The 18,422-nt window shown below is 39.2% G+C and overlaps 2 long non-coding RNA genes across 2 annotated transcripts in view; one reads left to right on the top strand and one right to left on the bottom strand.

The window, feature by feature from the left end:
- Positions 1-18,422, top strand: part of LOC138749670 (uncharacterized) — a 135,378-nt gene that overhangs the window by 2,712 nt on the left and 114,244 nt on the right. The window lies entirely within an intron of this gene.
- The window catches only part of LOC138749669 (uncharacterized), a 37,969-nt gene that overhangs the window by 4,688 nt on the left and 14,859 nt on the right, over positions 1-18,422 (bottom strand). The window contains exon 2 of the long non-coding RNA XR_011348816.1: positions 1,817-1,926. This is a non-coding gene — a long non-coding RNA (uncharacterized lncRNA). The remainder of the gene's footprint in view (positions 1-1,816; positions 1,927-18,422) is intronic.

Here is an 18,422-nt window from a genome sequence, read left to right as displayed (position 1 = left end):
GAGTAAAACCCTGCAAAAGGTAGTGGACACAGCCCGGGAATCACAGGAAAAACCCTCAACAACATCAAGAACATCCACAGGGAACACAGCTGTCAAGACCAGCAGCAATCAACGAGGATCCATGCTACCCAGTGCATGCTCTGTTCTCACTGCTACCATCAGGAAAGAGGTCTAGGTATCACAAGACTTGCACTACCAGGTTCAGAAACTACCCCTCCACCATCAGACTCAACAAACTCAATCGGTCTTGTTTAAGGACTCTTACATTTATTTCTCTCGCGCAGTTTGTTTACCTTTCTTTATATATTTACGTGTTGTGTACAGTTTTTTTTTGCACTATGAATATGTGGTAATTCTGCCTCACCTACAGGAAGAGAATCTCAGGGTTGTATGTGATATGTATGAACTCTGACAATAAATCTGAAATTGAATCAATTCTTTATTTGCTGAAGATTCCAGAACCTGCAATTCTGTGTTGATCTGCTCCACTGTGAGTTCCTCCAGCAGTTTGTTTTTGATCAAATATAATTTATTTTCAGCTTTCAAGATTATGCCTCAAGTTTGAAACCACAGGAATGATGGAGTGCCCATACAAGATGTACATTTATCACTCAGTGGGGTGTGACTATTCCATTACTACATTTAGAACACAGAACAGTACAGATACTTCAGCCCTCGATGTTGGGCTGACCCATATATTCCTTCCCCTAAAAAAAGTACTAAAGCCTACCTCATTTTTCTTGAATGCCCCTAATGTTTCATTTTCTACCACCATCCTTGGCAAGGCATTCCAGGCACCCCTAAACTTCCTTCAGATTGTACATGCATCTACTAGTGTTTGCTATTACTGCCCTGGGGAAAAGTAGCTGGATATCCACCCTGTCGATGCCTCTCAAAATCTCCTCTCATCCTTCTTTGCTCCAAAGAGTAGTCTCAGCTCTGCAAATCTTGCCTCATGAGACTTATTTTCCAATCCATCCAACATCCTGGTAAATCTTCTCTGCACCCTCTCCATAGATTCCACATCCTGTAATAATGTGACCAGAGCTGAACACACAAAGTGTGGTCTCACTAGAGATTTGTAGAGTTGCAACACAACCTCTCTTGAACTCAGTTCCCCAATTAATGAAGCCCAATATCCCATAGGCCTTCTTAACTAACAACCTGTGTGGCAACCTTGAGCGAAACATGAGTTTGGACCCCAAGGTCCCTCTGTTCATCGACATCCTTAAATAACCAAATTGTTAGTTTTATAGGGTCATAATTTGAGACCCCAGCATTGTGCCACCCAGCTACTATTCAGTAAGAAAACAGTTGATAAAGTTGGGCAGATAATTGGTCTACAATACTTAGTCCCTTATTTTGTTTTGCACAGCTGCAATTTCTTTCATGGCTGTCATTACGGTCGTAAGAATGATGAGAAAATGAATTGTTTTAATTCTGTTTTAAACTACAGGTATCTTGAAGGCAGCTTTACTGTGTATTTTTAAACAATGCCTAATTTTTTTTAATACTGATTACTTGATTTCCTCCCAGTCTCATCTGCACTTTAGGTTTATTGCTTAGATTAAGAATATTCATGGGTTCTTTAAATATTACTTTGATTAAAGTGATCTCCACCTTGCAGCATTTGCCTATCGTATGATTGAGACACGTTGAGGATAGAGTCGCCTTTTTTAAGCCTGTCGGTGGTGACCAGGTTTTTAAGCACATCTGCGCTCCCTTACTTTTCCCGTAACCTGTTTAGTATTTCCTGTGTGTATTACAACCAGAATAATCCTTAATCCCAATGAACAATGGAAGAACAATCTTTTACCTGGACACTTCCGATATCTGTATCGTCATCTTCCTGACCAATTGTGAAGGTTTTCCTGCCAAGTCTTGCTGGCTCCAGCTGCCTCCACTTAAAGAAGCCAAGAACATGGCCTACATCACACAAAACAGATGGGGGAAAGAAAACTGACAATGAGAACACAGTAAAATGGGACAAAGCAGAAGGATTCAATAAAATCAAAAATGGTAGAAAAGTTCACAAGTATAACTGGAAAATATCCATTGAATAAATTGTACAGAAAGGAGAATATACTTTAAAAATGGATCAAAAGGACAAAAAGAAATAGAATTGTCATGGAAGAAGAAATTGATTAATTTCTCATGATTCAAAACTGTTGGCTTGCAGAAAAAATGTTTCATTTCTCATATTGACAATTCTTAATTCTGAAGCTTCTGGTACAGAATACCATGTCAAATGTAGTTTGGTTTTCTGAGGCACCTTCAGAACCTGCTGCCTTTGTCAGCCCATCTGCAGTCTCTGTCCCAATGCCCTGTCAACTCAGTCCAACTATACCAACCATTAATGATCAGAGCCGTTTCTAAAATATATTTTACATTTTGACAGAATGGAGGAATATTTCAGTGAATGGGAGATTGAGTAAACCGTATTACAGCCCAAAAGCTTTTGTAAAAATTCCTCAGTAGAATGTTCAGAAGCAATTCACCACTACAAGGTAGATGTTACACAATTGAATTGGTATGAGTTTCTAGGCAACTATCTTTATGATTACTTTTAAATCTTATCATAGTTTTAAAAAACTTCAAATCTAATCTTTGCGATATAAAAATGGATTTAAAAACTATCTTTTTATATGGACTGGAACGTGAAGCAAAATAGATTTTAAAATTAATTTTTTTAGACGTACTGTAAGGAGTTCGTACGTTCTCCCCACACCTGTGTGGGTTTTCCCTGGGGGCTCCAACTGTTCGAAACGTACCGGGGGCGTAGGCAAATTACCGTGCTGTATGCCTAAATTAAATACAGCTGTGGTTGGCAAATTGGAACAGATCCATGTGGCCAATCAGACAAGAGCTGATATGTTTTAACACCAACCTCTCAAGACATTTGATCGCGGTGAATGCGAGTGCCAGTGGTCAGTAGCCTATTTAGGTAGGTTACCACCCTCTTCTTCAGCACAGGTATGAATGAAACTGGTCGGTACCAATGCCCTGTCAAGAGTTTCAGATTTTTGGATTTTTACTGTTTTTTTTAAAAACTTACCTGTGACTTAATATTTCAAACAAAGCAACTCAAAGCTGTATTGTGTAAATATGAGAAACATATTCCCAGTAGCTGGAATAATTATAATTTCTATCAGTAGTTTTCTTTCTTTGGCTTGGCTTCGCGGACGAAGATTTATGGAGGGGGTACTGAGCAAAATACTGACAACTTCTAGCATTCAGGTGCTTAGAATTTCTATTCCATTTTATTTTAAAAATACTGGTAACTTAACCTTATCATTGATGTCAAAGGGAAGGTCTCCACCATCGAGAACATCTATAGAAAATGCTGCCTTCAGAGAGCAGCAAGAATCTTCAAGGATCCACACCACCCAGCACATGCTCAGTAAAGAGGTATCGGTGCCACAAGACTCGCACCACCAGATTCAGGGACACCTGCTTCCCCTCCACTATCAGACTCCTCAACAACAACTTCAGAGACTCACTGAAGGACTCTTCTGTATTTATTGATTCACCCCCCCCCCCCCTCTCTTTTTTTTACGTGTACAGTTTTCTTTTGCACTACCAGTAAGTGGTATCACAGGTTAAAAAAAATCTTTAAGGTTGTATATGATGTGTCTAACAATAAATCTGAAAGTCAATCACAAATATTTAGCTGAAGAACCTAAGGGATTTAAAAAAAATATTTAAAAAAAAATTAGACATACAGCACAGAAACAGGCCCTTTTGGCCCAATTTACTTCAACTTCGGTATGATTCTGAGTGGTGTGAGGAAAGCAGAGCACCCAGAGGAAACCCATACAGACACGGGGAGAACCTACAAATTCTTTACAGACAGCCCAGGATAGCAAACCCTTGTCTAGGTTGCTGTAACAGCGTTGTGCTAACTGGTATACTAACTGTGCCACCCATGTTGAGTGAGCTCCAAACTAATAAAGAAAAATATACAATATTTTATTTCACAGAGTAGCAAAAATGGAAGCCACCTTGCCTAATTTCAAAATGACAGCATGGATAAGTGTCTGTTGAACCAGAGCAGGTTAGACGAGTTCCATAAGATAGTCTTATTCTAAGTGCACATCCTTGGGACTGAATTGAGTATGAACGACTGTTCATCTGTACAATTTAACAGCCATGATTAACTGATCAGAGGCTTTTAAAATGAATAAAGTTCAATTTTGGATGCATGTTAATTACAATGGTGTCACCAACCATTCAATGCTTAAAGGTTATTGAAATGATTCACTTGGTTACATTTGGAAATGCAGAGTGCAACATGTCACCTGTTTCTTTGAGATTTTTTTCATTCTTTACACTCAGGTACATCTTTTAGCTTGGTTAAAAAATATCCCTTGGTAATAAACATTCTTCTATAAAAAGGAATCAATTTCGATATACATTTCTCACAAGACCCAAGTAAATTCAAAGTTATTTAACCCATTAAAGCATAATACTTCATTATAGCCCCAATCTTTGTTATATTTTAACCACAGACTTGATATTACTCAATATATTTATTATAATCACTAAATATAATTATAACTAATATATTCATGTTTATTTTTCATGAAATGTTTAAGTCTTCTGGTTCTCCTTCCCAGCTTTATTTGAAATAGCTTTATTATAATATACTTAATAACCTCGTTGAACGTGGAAAATACAGCACAACTCCTTCAGCCCATGAAGTTGTGCTGATCTATATAAACCTACTCAACAATCTAAACTAGTGGTTCTCAACCTTTTTCTTTCCACTCGCAGACCACTTTAAGTAATCCCTATGCCATCGGTGCTCTGTGATTAGTAAAGGATTGCTTAAGGTGGTCTGTGAGTGGAAGTGCTGTGGACCCAATTGTTACTGAAATATTTTGCTTGAGAAAATTTGCCATTGGCCCATTTCCTTTGGCATTATGAAACTGTCCACATAATGAGTCAATTAGGTATGGTTTTCAAACTTTTCTTTCCACTCACATACCACCTTAAGCAATCCCTTACTAATCACAGAGCATCGATGGCATAGGGTATGTGAATGGAAAGAAAAAGGTTGAGAACCACTGATCTAAACCTTCCTGACCTCACACTCATAACCTATTTTTCTTGCATCCATTTGTCTGCCCAAGAGTCTTAAATGTACCAGCTTCTACCACCACCCCTGGAAATACATTCCAGGCACCCACTACTCTCTGGGGGAAAAAAAAACATACCCCTGATAAACTTTCCTCCCCTCACCTAATACAGATGTCCTCTTAATTAAATATCCTGAAAATAAACAGTGGAGCTTGAGGCTTTTTTTAAAACCTTTTCCTCAAACTCTCACTTTGAATCATAACTCCCCCACTGTGTATAAAAATTTGTTTGTGTGATCCCAGGAAAGCTACGTTGTGAAAAACTGAATTCATGGAATCGTGCAATTGTTATGGCACTGAAGGAGAAGAGTCCAGCAGAACAATCCCATTATTCCCATAACCTGAAGTAAAACATGAATGTCTGCAGACACCGTGATTGAAGTAAACACACAATGCTGGGGAAACTCAGCAGTCAAACAGAGTACTTTGAAAAGCAAAGATACATGGCCAACTTTTCGGGCTTCATCAAGGCATGTGCAAAATTCTTATCTTAAAACTTGAAAACCATTACCCTGTTCTTTTCGCATTTCTCTGCGAATACAATTTCTCAAGTACTTACACAACTCCCTATTGAAGGCATTGATTGATCCTATAATCAGTACCCCATACAGGCAGTGAATTCTAGATACTAATGTTCCTCTTCGTATCTTTTACCTGGAATCTTGTGTGTAAGTGTTGTAAGGTAAAAACATCATGAGATGGGACCGGAGAAGGAGTCACCCAGTACTAAGGAGTAACAGAATGCAGATGTGACCTTGTACACTCAAGATAAGCTTGGCACTAACAAGCTGATGAGCAGCAGACTAACAGTGAAGGGTAGCAACAGCTTATTCATTGGACAGTGTAATGGTATGATAATTTACTAAGTATGTGTCCTGAGGTATAAAAAAACACCACTTGCTGATATCAGGAGAATGCGCCTTCTCCAACTAACACTGTTAGTTGTAAGTGTTACAATCCAGTAATAAAGAACCTTGATTTCGACTCAGTCTGGTGTCTGATTCACTCATTCTTGAACAAAGCAGACCTAACAGTGTTTATCTCTGAGCCACAAACAAATAGGAGAAGATTTCCTCGGTTTGCAGTCAGCCCTCACCATGTTTGATCCACCAAATCTCTCCACTTTTTTCCAACGTGATCAATCCAGGTCTTGCTGAAATGTCTCACGCCCTAGCAACATTCTGGTTAATCTTTTCTCCATCCTTTGTTTAAAATCTTTGCAAAAGCTTGAAATGAGTAAAGTTGTCCAAGTTTTGTTTAAATCAAACACAAAAATTTACTCAATTATTTCAGCATTAGTGGAGCACACGATTTGATTGCTGTGAAATTGTCAATTTTATTGGTTTTAAAGAACTGTGTATATTAACCTGTTTCCATCAAAAGTGTGTGGTTTTGAAGAGCCAGTTCTGTGGTTTTTATCTTCACTGATATCTCTGACTCTCCCAGGACCTCAAGTACAATGCTGTCCATTGAGTGGCTTTAACCAAGGAGGTTAAGGCATGCTTCTCAGCTTCAGTGCCTGTCACAGTTTGCTACTCACTGCTGCATTATGGAGGTCATCTAAATGTCATAGTCATGGAGAGACTTTATTTATTTATTTATTTCCACATACATCACAGGTACAGGCCCTTTAAGTTCATGAGCCCATGGTGCCCAATTCACCTACTTTTTGAATGGTGGGAGGAAAATGGAGCACCTGAAGGAAGCCCACGAAGACGGGGAGAACGTAGAAACTCTTAACAGACAGTGCGGGATTCGAACCCTGATCCTGATCGCTGGTGCTGTAACAGCGTTGCACTAAATGTTACGCTAACCATTCTACCTTTTATGTCCCGTGCCATGACTTCTACCCATCCTTCAGCCAACTAAAGCAAGGAAAACACAGGGAATTTTCTCGCATTGCAAACTTCTCTAATTGCAATCACTCATCCCTAGAAAGGACCTTCATGATACTGCCACAGTTTTGATCTCCTAATGTTAAAAAAAATAGGTGAAGATTCAATGGTCTTGTTCTTTGTTGTTAGACCTGCTGCCTTGCGAGAGATTGTATCGACTACAACTGTATTCTCTTGAATTGAGAAGAATGATACGAGATCTTGCTGTGAATTACAGACCAATGACAGACTAAATGCAAGGATCATAGTCTCATAATAAAGATGAGATCATTTAGGATGTTTTTATTCAGAATGTGATGAATCTTTGGAATTCCTTACCCTGGAGAGTGTTGGATGCCCTCTAAGAGTGCCTGCACTTTGGAGATCCTGTCTGTTTTGCTTCACGTGAGATGAAGGGTACATGAATGAAATCTCTTCTTCTTGACTACATGGAGTTCGTGGACCTCCCAAAGTAGCAGTGAAGATTTACTAGGATGTTGCCTGGACTTCAGGAACTGGTTAAAGAGGTCAGTATTTCTTTGAGCATAGAAGAATGAGGGGAAATTAGATGGGGGTATTTAAAATTATGAGGGAGATGGAGTAAATGTAGGTTGGCTTTTTGCTTGTGAGATACAAACCAGAGGACATGGGTTAAGGGGAAAGGTTTAGAGGGAACATTAGGGGGAATTTCTTCACACTTGAAGTGGTGGGAGTGTGGAATGAGCTGCCAAATGTGGGCTCAATTTTAATTTTTAAGAAGGATTTGAGGGCGATGGTTCAGGTGCAGGTCAGTGTGACTTGGTAAAATAATAGCTCAGCACAGACTAGAAGGGCTGAAGGACCTGTTTTTCTGCTTTATTGTTCCATGAAGTTCAAGCTAAAATGTTATTATGTTCATTCAAAATTGATTAATGACAGGAAGCTGGCAGCAGGAATGAACAGATCTGAGTCGTAGGGAATGATTGGTTGAATAGAACATAGAGCAATATTCTCTTTGTTTATTCCTAAATGACGGGCTCATGTCTGAATCGTCGGTAATGCATTTTTACCTCCTATGGACGCTGCAAGACTGGCTGAGTTCTTCCAGCATTTCTGTGATTATGGGCCCCAAGCAGACCTTCCAAGTGAAGCATTCTATCACTTGTGAATCAGCAGTGGTCATCTACTGCTCCCATTATGGTCTCTACATTGGAGAGACTGGGCGCAGACTGAGAGATTGCTTTGTTGAGCATTCCAGCTCTGTCCACCGCGAAAGGTGGATCTCGCAGTGGCCACCCATTTCAATTCCCCATCCCGTCCCCTTGCTGACATGTCTGTTCATGGTCTCATTCACTGTCAGACTGAGACCGCCTGCAAATTGCAGGTAAAACACCTAGTCTTCAGTCCGTGCACCCTCCAACTGGTTGGCATTAATATTGATGTCCAGTTTCCATTAAAACCACCCCCCAATCACCTTTACTGTAACGCCCTCCCTCTCTCTCCCCCCCCCCCCCTTTTCCCTCTGTCTCCCTTCACAGAGCCAAAATCAATTTCAATGAACACTTTTTGATAGTTTGGACTCATCCCCCTTCCATTCTTAAATCTTTATTCTGCCGCTTCCCTGTTCTTTGCTTATACCTTGAAGAAGGGCTCAGGTTCGATATATCGGTCTTTACCTCCTATGAACGCTGAGAGACTGGCTGAGTTCCTCCAGCATTTAAGAGTGTTTTTAATTGAGCAGGCCTTTGGCCCACATAATCTGCACTGAACATGACTTAAAATAAAATTCTGCTGCTTATACATAATACTCTATTACCTGTATACTCATATGTCTGCCTTGAAGGCTTGAAAATGCCACAATCATACTGCTTCCATCACTCTCTGGGCAGTAGACTTGCCTCACACAACTCCTCACTATAAATGCATGTCCTCTGGTGCAGTCATTCTGAACCCTTTTTTTTTGTGGTTAGGCCCCCCTTAGGACTCTGCTCAAATTTTATGGGCCCCCTTCCCTGTGAAGCAGTCGAGTTTTGATTTCTTCCATACTTTTCTACAAAAAAATGTTACATGAAGTGAAAAGAAAACAAGGCCCCCGTTGAGAATGGCTACTCCAATTTGTGATATTTTCCCTTTTGGGAAAAATAAATTCTAACTGTTTATGCTATCTATAGCTCTCATAATTTTATAAACTTTTATCAGGTTTCCCCTCATCCTTTGACACTCTTGAGAAGCTTGTCCAACCTCTTTCAATAGTTCCTACCCTTCAATCTAGGCAACAGTCTATTAAATCTCTTCTGTACCCTTTCCAAAGCCTCAACATCCTTCCCATGACATAATACTCCGAGTGCAGCCTGACTTTGCTTTTATATCCTCGCAACATGAATTCCTTGCTCTGATACTGAATGTCCAAACTAATGAAGCATTCTACATGCCTTCTTTACCACCCTATCTACTTGTGAAGCTGTTCTCAAGGACTTATGGGCCCATATCACTCTTCACATCAATGGTTTTAGGAGACCTGCTGGTAACTGTATACTTTCTCTTTATATTTGATCTCCCAAAAAGCAACACTTGTCTGGATTAAAGCCATCTGCCATTTCTCTGCCCGTATCTGTAACTGATGTATTCTTTTGATAGCTCTCTACACTGTCCATTTGACACCTCTCTTTGTGTCATGAGCAAACTTGCTTACCCGTCCATCTACATTTTCATTCTAGTTATTTATATACCTCACAAGCTCCAGGGGGCCCATCACTGTCCAAGAACAAGGAATTCTAGATGTTCAACTTGTATACCTGTCAGTGATAGCAAGTGTTAATATAAGTAGTTAGGAAGTACATTGGCCTTCATGGCAAGTGGATAAAGGTATAGGAGCAAGGACGACTCTGCTTCTGCTGAACACCTTGTTGATACATCATCTGGGATGTGTTTTTTCCCTTTAGGGGAGGAAAAATGTTCCAGTAAGGGAGGAAATGCAGGAAAGATTTATTGGGATGGCAAGATAAATGTGTGTGTGGGGGGGGGGGGGGGGGATTTGGTCTGTTTGGCCTGCCTTCATGATGGATAGAAAAATGTGGATCCAGACAGAACAGATATCCCCGATGGCTTGAGAGTTCAGAAAAGGACAGGAGTTGTAGCCTCTTGATACTGGGTATGATATTTAGAACCAAAAGATGAAGAAATTTCTTCACCCAGAGGAATGGTGGATTTCTGTGTCACAGAGGGCAGTGGAGTTTGTAATTCTAGGAGTGGGTAGGTGTACTTAATGATAAAGAGATCAAGGGATATGAGGAGAAGGCGGTGATATGGTAGTGGAGGATGATCAGGAATGATTGACCTAAGTTTGAAGCAGGACCAAATGGACCTGTTTCCATGATCTATTTCCGGATACTAAGGGAATCAAGGGATATGAGGAGAAGGCGGGAATATGGTAGTGGAGGATGATCAGGAATGATTGACCTAAGTTTGAAGCAGGACCAAATGGACCTGTTTCTTTTCTTTTCTTTTTTATTTTTCACACCATAAATCACATTAGCCATGATATGCACTATTTCTTTTTCACACATATACAGTGACTTTTTCTCCCCCCCCCTCCTCCCAAGCCACCCCCCCACCCCCCCTCTCATCCATTTTAGGTATACAATCTAGGTTGCATTAAGCCAGTCAGACAATGTTGTCATTCAACAAAAATACACCAGAAATTCTACTGAGTCCATTCTTTTCTTTCCTTCTCCTTCCATCAACTTAGGTAATGTTTGTCCCCGGTAGGTTTTCGCTATTGTATTTAATGTAAGGCTCCTATAATTGTTCGAATATTTCAATATTATTTCTTAACCTATATGTTATTTTTTCTAATGGAATACATTTATTCATTTAAATTTAGTAGTTTCTTCCTTTTAATTTGGTTATGTATTCCATTAATATTTAAAGTCATATAGTTCAGCGTAGCCCTTTTATATTTTGTTTATCTTCTCTTTCCGTTTTTCCATCATTACCTTTCCTCCTTTTCCATTTCTGTTTTCTTATTTTCAACTCTTTATAAGACAACATTCCTACAACATCCAACATTTTCCTTATTCTCCTATTTCTATCTTATTTATCCCCAATCTCCCCTTCCCCTCCTGAGTTGTCCTTTATCCCTTGTCGGACAACCACATCTCCCCTCTCCATTTGGATTTGCGAATCTACTCGCAAGCGTCAACTGATTTTGCAGTGACCGCTATTTCCCCCCACCCCGTCCCCCCAGAAAAGATTTCACTTCTCATATGTCACAAAGGTCACTCTTTTAATTCCCTCCTTATTCTCTCTATTTCATTACCTTCCCTTATTAATTCTTGTCTATACTATCTATATTTTCCTCTAAGTACAGATACTTTCACGTATGCACATTGTCTCTATTCACTCTTATACCTCTTTACCCGCATACATATCAATCGTGATCATTTTTACTCTCATTACCCGTCTTCATCCCTCAGTCTATTTTTGTCTTTACCCACATACATATCAATCGTGATCATTTTAACTCTCATTACCCGTCTTCCTCCCTCAGTCTATTTTTGTAATTGTTCTGCAAATTTTCATGCTTCTTCTGGATCCGAGAATAGTCTGTTTTGTTGTCCTGGAATAAATATTTTCAATACCACTGGATGCTTTAGTATAAATTTATACCCTTTTTTCCATAAAATCGCCTTTGCTGTATTGAACTCTTTTCTCTTCTTTAGGAGTTCAAAACTTATATCTGGATAGATGAAGATTTTTTGCCCTTTATACTCCAGTGGTTTGTTGCCCTCTCTTACTTTTTCCATTGTCTTCTCCAGTACCTTTTCTCTTGTAGAATATCTTAGGAATTTTACTACAATAGATCTTGGTTTTTGTTGTGGTTGTGGTTTAGAGGCCAATACTCTATGTGCCCTTTCTATTTCCATTTCTTGCTGTAGTTCTGGACATCCTAGGGTCTTAGGGATCCACTCTTTTATAAACTCCCTCATATTCTTGCCTTCTTCATCTTCCTTAAGGCCCACTATCTTTATGTTATTTCTTCTGTTATAATTTTCCATTGTATCTATTTTTTGAGCTAGTAGTTCTTGTGTCTCTTTAGTTTTTTTATTAGATTCCTCCAATTTCTTTTTTAAGTCTTCTACCTCCATTTCTGCTGCTACTGCCCGCTCTTCCATCTTGTCCATTTTCTTTCCCACTTCTGTTAAGGTCATCTCCATTTTATTTATTTTCTCTTCTGTGTTGTTTATTCTTTTTCTTAAATCCTTAAATTCCTGTGTTTGCCATTCTTTAAATGACTCCATGTATCCTTTAATAAGAGCAAGTATATCCTTTATCTTGCCTTTCTTTTCTTCTTCTATTTCACTGTACTCTTCCTCTTCCTCTTCTTCTTCCTCTGGGTTGGCCATCTGTTGTTTCTTTGGTGCCCTTTCCTTCTCTTCTTTCTTGTTTCTATTGTCTTCTGTGGTCTCTTCTTGCTGTAGGTGTTCTGCAGCTGTCGTTGCCGGCTGTGGAGATCGACTCCCCAGCTGGTCCCCCCTCCCGTCGGTGTGTTTTTTTTCATTCGCATCGCGCATGCGCGGTTGCGCACTTTTACTCGGCTCAGCGAGCCATTTTTGTAGTCCATTATTTACCGACCTGAGGGAGCGGGTTTCTCTCTCCGCAGCGGGCCTCTTCGGACAGGTAAGGCCTTCACCTTTTTCCTCCTTTGTCTTCTCTTCCTCTCTTCTTACCGTTGCTTTCGATTTTTCTTTTTTTGTCGCCATCTTCTTTCCACCTTTATACTCACTTTTCTGTAACTTTTATTTCTGTGCCTTTGTGTTTTCCTTTGTTTTTCCCGACTTTTCTGGAGAGGGCTGGAGTTCACCGTCCGGCCACTACTCCATCACGTGACTCCTCCCCAAATGGACCTGTTTCCATGATCTATTTCCGGATACTAAGGGAATCAAGGGATATGAGGATAACACCAGAAAATGGCACAGTGGGAAATGACTAGCCAAGTTCTTAGTGAATAATGGAACAATTTTCAAAAGCAAAATAGCTACTGGTTCTTATATTGTAAATGCAGATTTCTCAGGAAGCTTCCTGCAAGGATCAGTTGTGTGTTAATATCAGTTGTTGTCCCTCTGCACAAACAAGAAACCATCCTCATGAGTAAAAATACAATGCAAGAGAAACTCAGTAGGTCAAACAGTGCACATTATATATAGCAAAGATAAAGATGCATTTTGCTCATATCTTGATGAAGAGCTCAAGCCCAAAACGTTGGTGATGTATCTTTATCTTTGCTACATAAAGTACACTGTTTTTAATCCACCCTTATGCATTGTTTTTCACCTGCCTGTAAAAATGATTCCTCTCAACCACTTAAAATATCTTCCCACCCAGCCCCCATCACTGGAAATCCATCATTGCAACATACTGGAAGAAAGTTATTTATATCATGGTCTGTCGTTTTAAAAGGTGACTTTAGAGATCATGTCTGCTGTACCATTTAAAAAATTTTAAATTTTGACATAAAGCACGGTAACAGGCCATTTCTGCCCACCTCCATGCCACCCAATTTACATCCAATTAACCTACATCCCTAGAACGTTTTGAATGGTGGAAGGAAACCGGAGCCCCCAGAGAAAACTCTTGCAGACACAGGAAAAATGAACAAACTCCTTACAGACAGTGCAGGATTTGAACCCCGGTGACTGGCCCTGATCACTGGCACTGTAAAGGCATTCTGCTAACTGCTATGCCAACCGTAGCACTCATGTGCCAAGAACATGCAAACCATCAATAGGGGACATCACAGGGGAATAGAATGGTACTGTTCTCAGTCTTTAGGCAACTTTCATAAATAATGTCATTTGAACCATGAGATGGTCTCAATGTCACAAAGTTCATCAGTTTGGGTCGATGACTGGGCTGGGATCAATATCTTGGTTTTCTCAATACGGTGTCCAGCCAGCATGTAGATTATGGTTTAATTAATTGACAAGCATTCATGACTAAATCAAGCAGTGTAAATCCTTAGCACTCTTTCTAATTATTTCAATCTTCTGAATACTTGATCATATTTATCAAATAGTTCAAGTGATGAACCTGCCCAGTCAGTTCAATTTTATTCTTGATGTACTTTTACAAGCGACCACTTATCATTAAATTTCATCGTCTTCACAAAACAATCTGAATTTTTCTGCACATAATATGCCGTGACCTCTTTAATATTCCTGCTATCACTGAAGTTGAAAACTTTTGCCTGGTTTTGGTTTCAAGGTCGTGTAGATTAGAATAACAGATCCACGCACTGATCTTGTGGAATTGCATTCAATCTCTCGCTTTTGGTGCGGTGTACACCTCAATTGGGTGTTGTAATTTAAAAGAAAAATCATCTCTGAAATGTACATAAAACACTTTAACAATGAATGAATAGCTGCCAATTTAGCTGGACTAATGACACAACTTAATGGGGTTGTTTCTGTTCCTTCTCAACATGAGGCAAGAACAAAGAAAATATATCTGTTCCACAATGGGGAATGATGGATTTGACCTTCTTATCAATTTCTATCCACTGAGACCATGGAGCACAATTAAATAGGCTTTTGCAGAATCTGGTCAAGTTTTACATTGCCCAAGGATCATATTGGAAAATGTAATGGATGGGATTGTGATTTAAGCCCTTGCCATGTATCTGGTTAGGGAACAATTGTACAACGAGTGAAACTGAAACTTGTGAACATGGTCTGGTTTAAAAACACAAATGCTGAAGGAATTCAGAAGGATTTGCAGCGTTCTTGCCAGGTAAAGATCTATAACTGACATTTTGGGACTGAGCCCTTCTTGAAGGTGTGAGGTATCTGAATTAAAAGAAAAGGCAGAAGGTGGAGTGCAGACCAACACACAAAAAAGGTGTTAATTAAATAAGGAAAGGAGTCCAGGAGAGAGAAAAAGTAAGAATATATTGAATCTCTTTTAAATTACAACACCCAATTGAGGTGTACACCGCACCAAAAGCGTGAAATTGAATGCAATTCCACAAGATCAGTGAGTGGATCTGTTATTCTAATCTAAACGACCTTGAAACAAAACCAGACAAAAGGTTTTCAACTTCAGTGATAGCAGGAATATTAAAGAGGTCACGGCATATTATGTGCAGAAAGATTCAGATTGTTTTGTGAAGACAATGAAATTTAATGATAAGTGGTCGCATGTAAAAGTACATCAAGAATAACATTGAACTGACTGGGCAGGTTCATCTCTTGAACTATTTGATAAATATGATCAAGTATTCAGAAGAGTGGAATAATTAGAAAGAGCGCAAAGCATTTACAGTGATGGGGTAAAGGAGACAGGGGGAAAAGGGGAGAAAGACAGAGCTAGAGGAAAAGAGAATCGGGAAATTATTAGGAGTGGGGGGGGGGTAATGGAAATCGGAGAAGTTGATGTTCATGCCAGCTGGTTGAAGAGTGCCCAGATAGAAGATGAGGTTTTGTTCCTTCAATTTGCGGATGCTGTGTATCTGGCAGCGTATGGGACCATGGACGGACATGTCGACAAGAGAATGGGGGGTGGGGGGGTAATTGAAAAGGGTGGCCACTGGGAGATCCACACTATTGCGGCAGACAGAGCAGAGGTGGTCAATAAAGTGATCTCCCAGTCTGCATCCAGTCTCTTCAATGTAGAGGAGACCACAACGCAAGTACCAGATGCAGTAGTTGACCCCCATAGATTCACAAATTAAGAGGACACAGCCCAAAACAATGGTTTTTAACCTTCTATGGACACCTCGAGACCTGCTGAGGTGTCCACAGCATTTCTGTGTTTTTAATACAATCGCAGCTTCTGCAGACTTTCGTGCTTCACTCAACACACCTTGTGTGTCCACCTTGTCCCATTTCATTTAGCAATATGTAACAGAGGGATTTTAAAAGAAAAGATTTAATTAATTATAAAGTTTAAACACAAAATTGTCACACAGAATTGATATTTAGTGATCCAAGTGCAGCCAGAGCTAGTTCCATGCAAATTTGTTCTCCATCGAGTTTTGCAAATACAGTACATATTTACTTAAGATTTGAAAATAGAAAATAAAACTATCCTTTAGATTGGAGTTATTTTTTAAATTTTACTTCAAAATTCTAGTGCTTGCAGTTTTTATTTTTACCTCCTGAATCTTTCTATGCTTGAATGTGTAGTTCACCTCAGCCTGAAGGCTTGATTGTTCTATGGAATGTTGCCAATTTGGTGTAAAACTCAGAATTTAAAATACAGTGAAAACCTCAAGCTGATTATAGGTTTTTGGTAACTGTCAAATTTTCCATTTGATGCTTTAATTTAACATTTTTTAAATCTTCCATTTAAAAAAAAATGTAAGTGTCTTATCTTGAAGTTGATTTATGATTAAGTGGCAATTTAAATTAAGAGCACCAGGTAGTTACTTATTTCATCAAAATGGAGGATTAGATTGAGCTTTTGTGAGTGCGTCAATCTGAATGTAGCAGTTTAAATTCAGCTAACCTCTTGCGGTTTTGTAATTATTGCAGTTTTATTTTTATCTGGAAAATTAAATGTGTTTATTCTATTCAACATATTTTAAAAAAGATGTCATCCTTTTTTGTACAGCAAAAGTTGAGCTGTTAAAATCCCAAGATTATGTTATTTGGTTTTTCTTTAATTGTAAAATATGTTTTCCTGTACTGGTTTTCAGTGAAGTCTGGGAACGTACATGAATTGACATTTTCCCTTTACGTGGCAATGATGGGATAACCTCGGCTCAAACCCCAACCACAGAACCTATCATATAGCCAACCAAGTCTCTTTTAAATGTGCTTCCTTTATCTGTCTGATGTTATAGGATCTTTGTCGATAACACTGGAAAAAGTAAATACATTCTGACCTGTTGTACCCATTATTGATTCCGATAGGATGACAAATTGCAAATTTGCAGTCCACATCATGCCAACTGACCTATACACCCCAATTAAAGAAGTTCTACACATGTAGGCACTTGGCCCCTTGTACTTCTTGTTTAATTCATAATTAAAACATTTTCAAATTGTAATGATAGAGTGCTAGTGATAATCCTGACCACTAGAGGGAGTTGGAGATGAATTGTTGCAGCAAGGAGTAGATTCAAAATGGATGCATGAGGTGGTGAGTTCTAAAGTTAATAAATTATAGTTGTTATAAAATAACCCAGTTTTTAAAATTACAATAAAAGAGTCATCACATGGTACAATCACTGCTTGGTAACAAATCAAATGAAAACTTAAGCCCAGTCAAGAGGGTGTACACACCAGGGCGTTATCCAGGGCAACAACACAGAGTGAAGTACACAATGAGAGTTTCATAAAGACAGATGTGAATCTCCATATGAACCTGATTACTGAAGCTCTTCTCGTATCTGACATGAAATCCAAGTAGATCCCAGCTGAAACAGAAAAGAACACAGTTCTACGGAAGGTCATCAAGAATCTGATTGAAGAATGGCCTAGAGGTGATTGTCAGCCATGCTACAACATCAAGGCTGGGCTGATTGTTGACAATGGCTTCTACTCAGAGCAAAATTATCATTGCTCAATCACTGTGACAAGAGATGCTGAGAAGGGTGCACGAGGGGCATCTTGGAATAGAAAAATGCAAGAGGAGGGCCAGAACTGCTGTTTATTGGCCAGGGATAAATACTAACGTTGAAAGGATGGTTTCAAGCTGTGATAGCTGTTTGAAACATCATGCAAAGCAGATAAAGGAACCCATGATCATAACTGAAATATCAGCAGAACCATGGCAAAAAGTTGGGATTGATCTGTTCCACATGGATAGAAATACTTACCTGCTGGTTACTGACTATCTCTTCAACTATCTAGAGATTGTGCTATTTTGTAACATGTCTGCTATTTGTGTGATCAAATATATGAAATTGATCTTTTCAGAACATAAAATTCTTCAAATTGACAATGAACCATGCTACAGTGGTAGGGAATTCCAGAACTTTGCAGAAGAGTATGGTTTTCAACATGTGACTTCCAAGTACTCTGCATCCACAGTCAAATGGTAAAGCAGAGAAAGGAGTTCACTATGAGTTAAATAGTTGCTCACGAAAGCACAAGACAGTAGCTTAGATCCATATCTAGCTCTATTGAGTTACAGAGCTTCACCACTTGAACATGACATGTCACCCGCTGAGCTTCTGATGGGATGTAGAATATGCACCACACTTTCCTACTCTGTAAACCCAAACAAGAACAGAGATGTCAAAGATGTTGAATGGAAACAAAAGTGTCTGCAATGGAGACAAAAAGCAAACTATGACAAGTCAGCAAGAAGCTTAGGCCACTGGCACAATATGACATTGTGAGACTCAGAGATTTCAACACCTGGGACAAGAAGGTCACTGTTCTGGAGGAAGTAAATCCAAGATCTTACACTGTCAGAATAGAGGATG

The sequence above is a fragment of the Narcine bancroftii genome, chromosome 14 (genome assembly GCF_036971445.1).
Source record: "Narcine bancroftii isolate sNarBan1 chromosome 14, sNarBan1.hap1, whole genome shotgun sequence".
Classification (NCBI taxonomy): Eukaryota; Metazoa; Chordata; class Chondrichthyes; order Torpediniformes; family Narcinidae; genus Narcine; species Narcine bancroftii.
The sequence above is the reverse complement of the archived record's forward strand: the minus strand, read 5'-3'. Positions and strand labels throughout refer to the sequence as shown.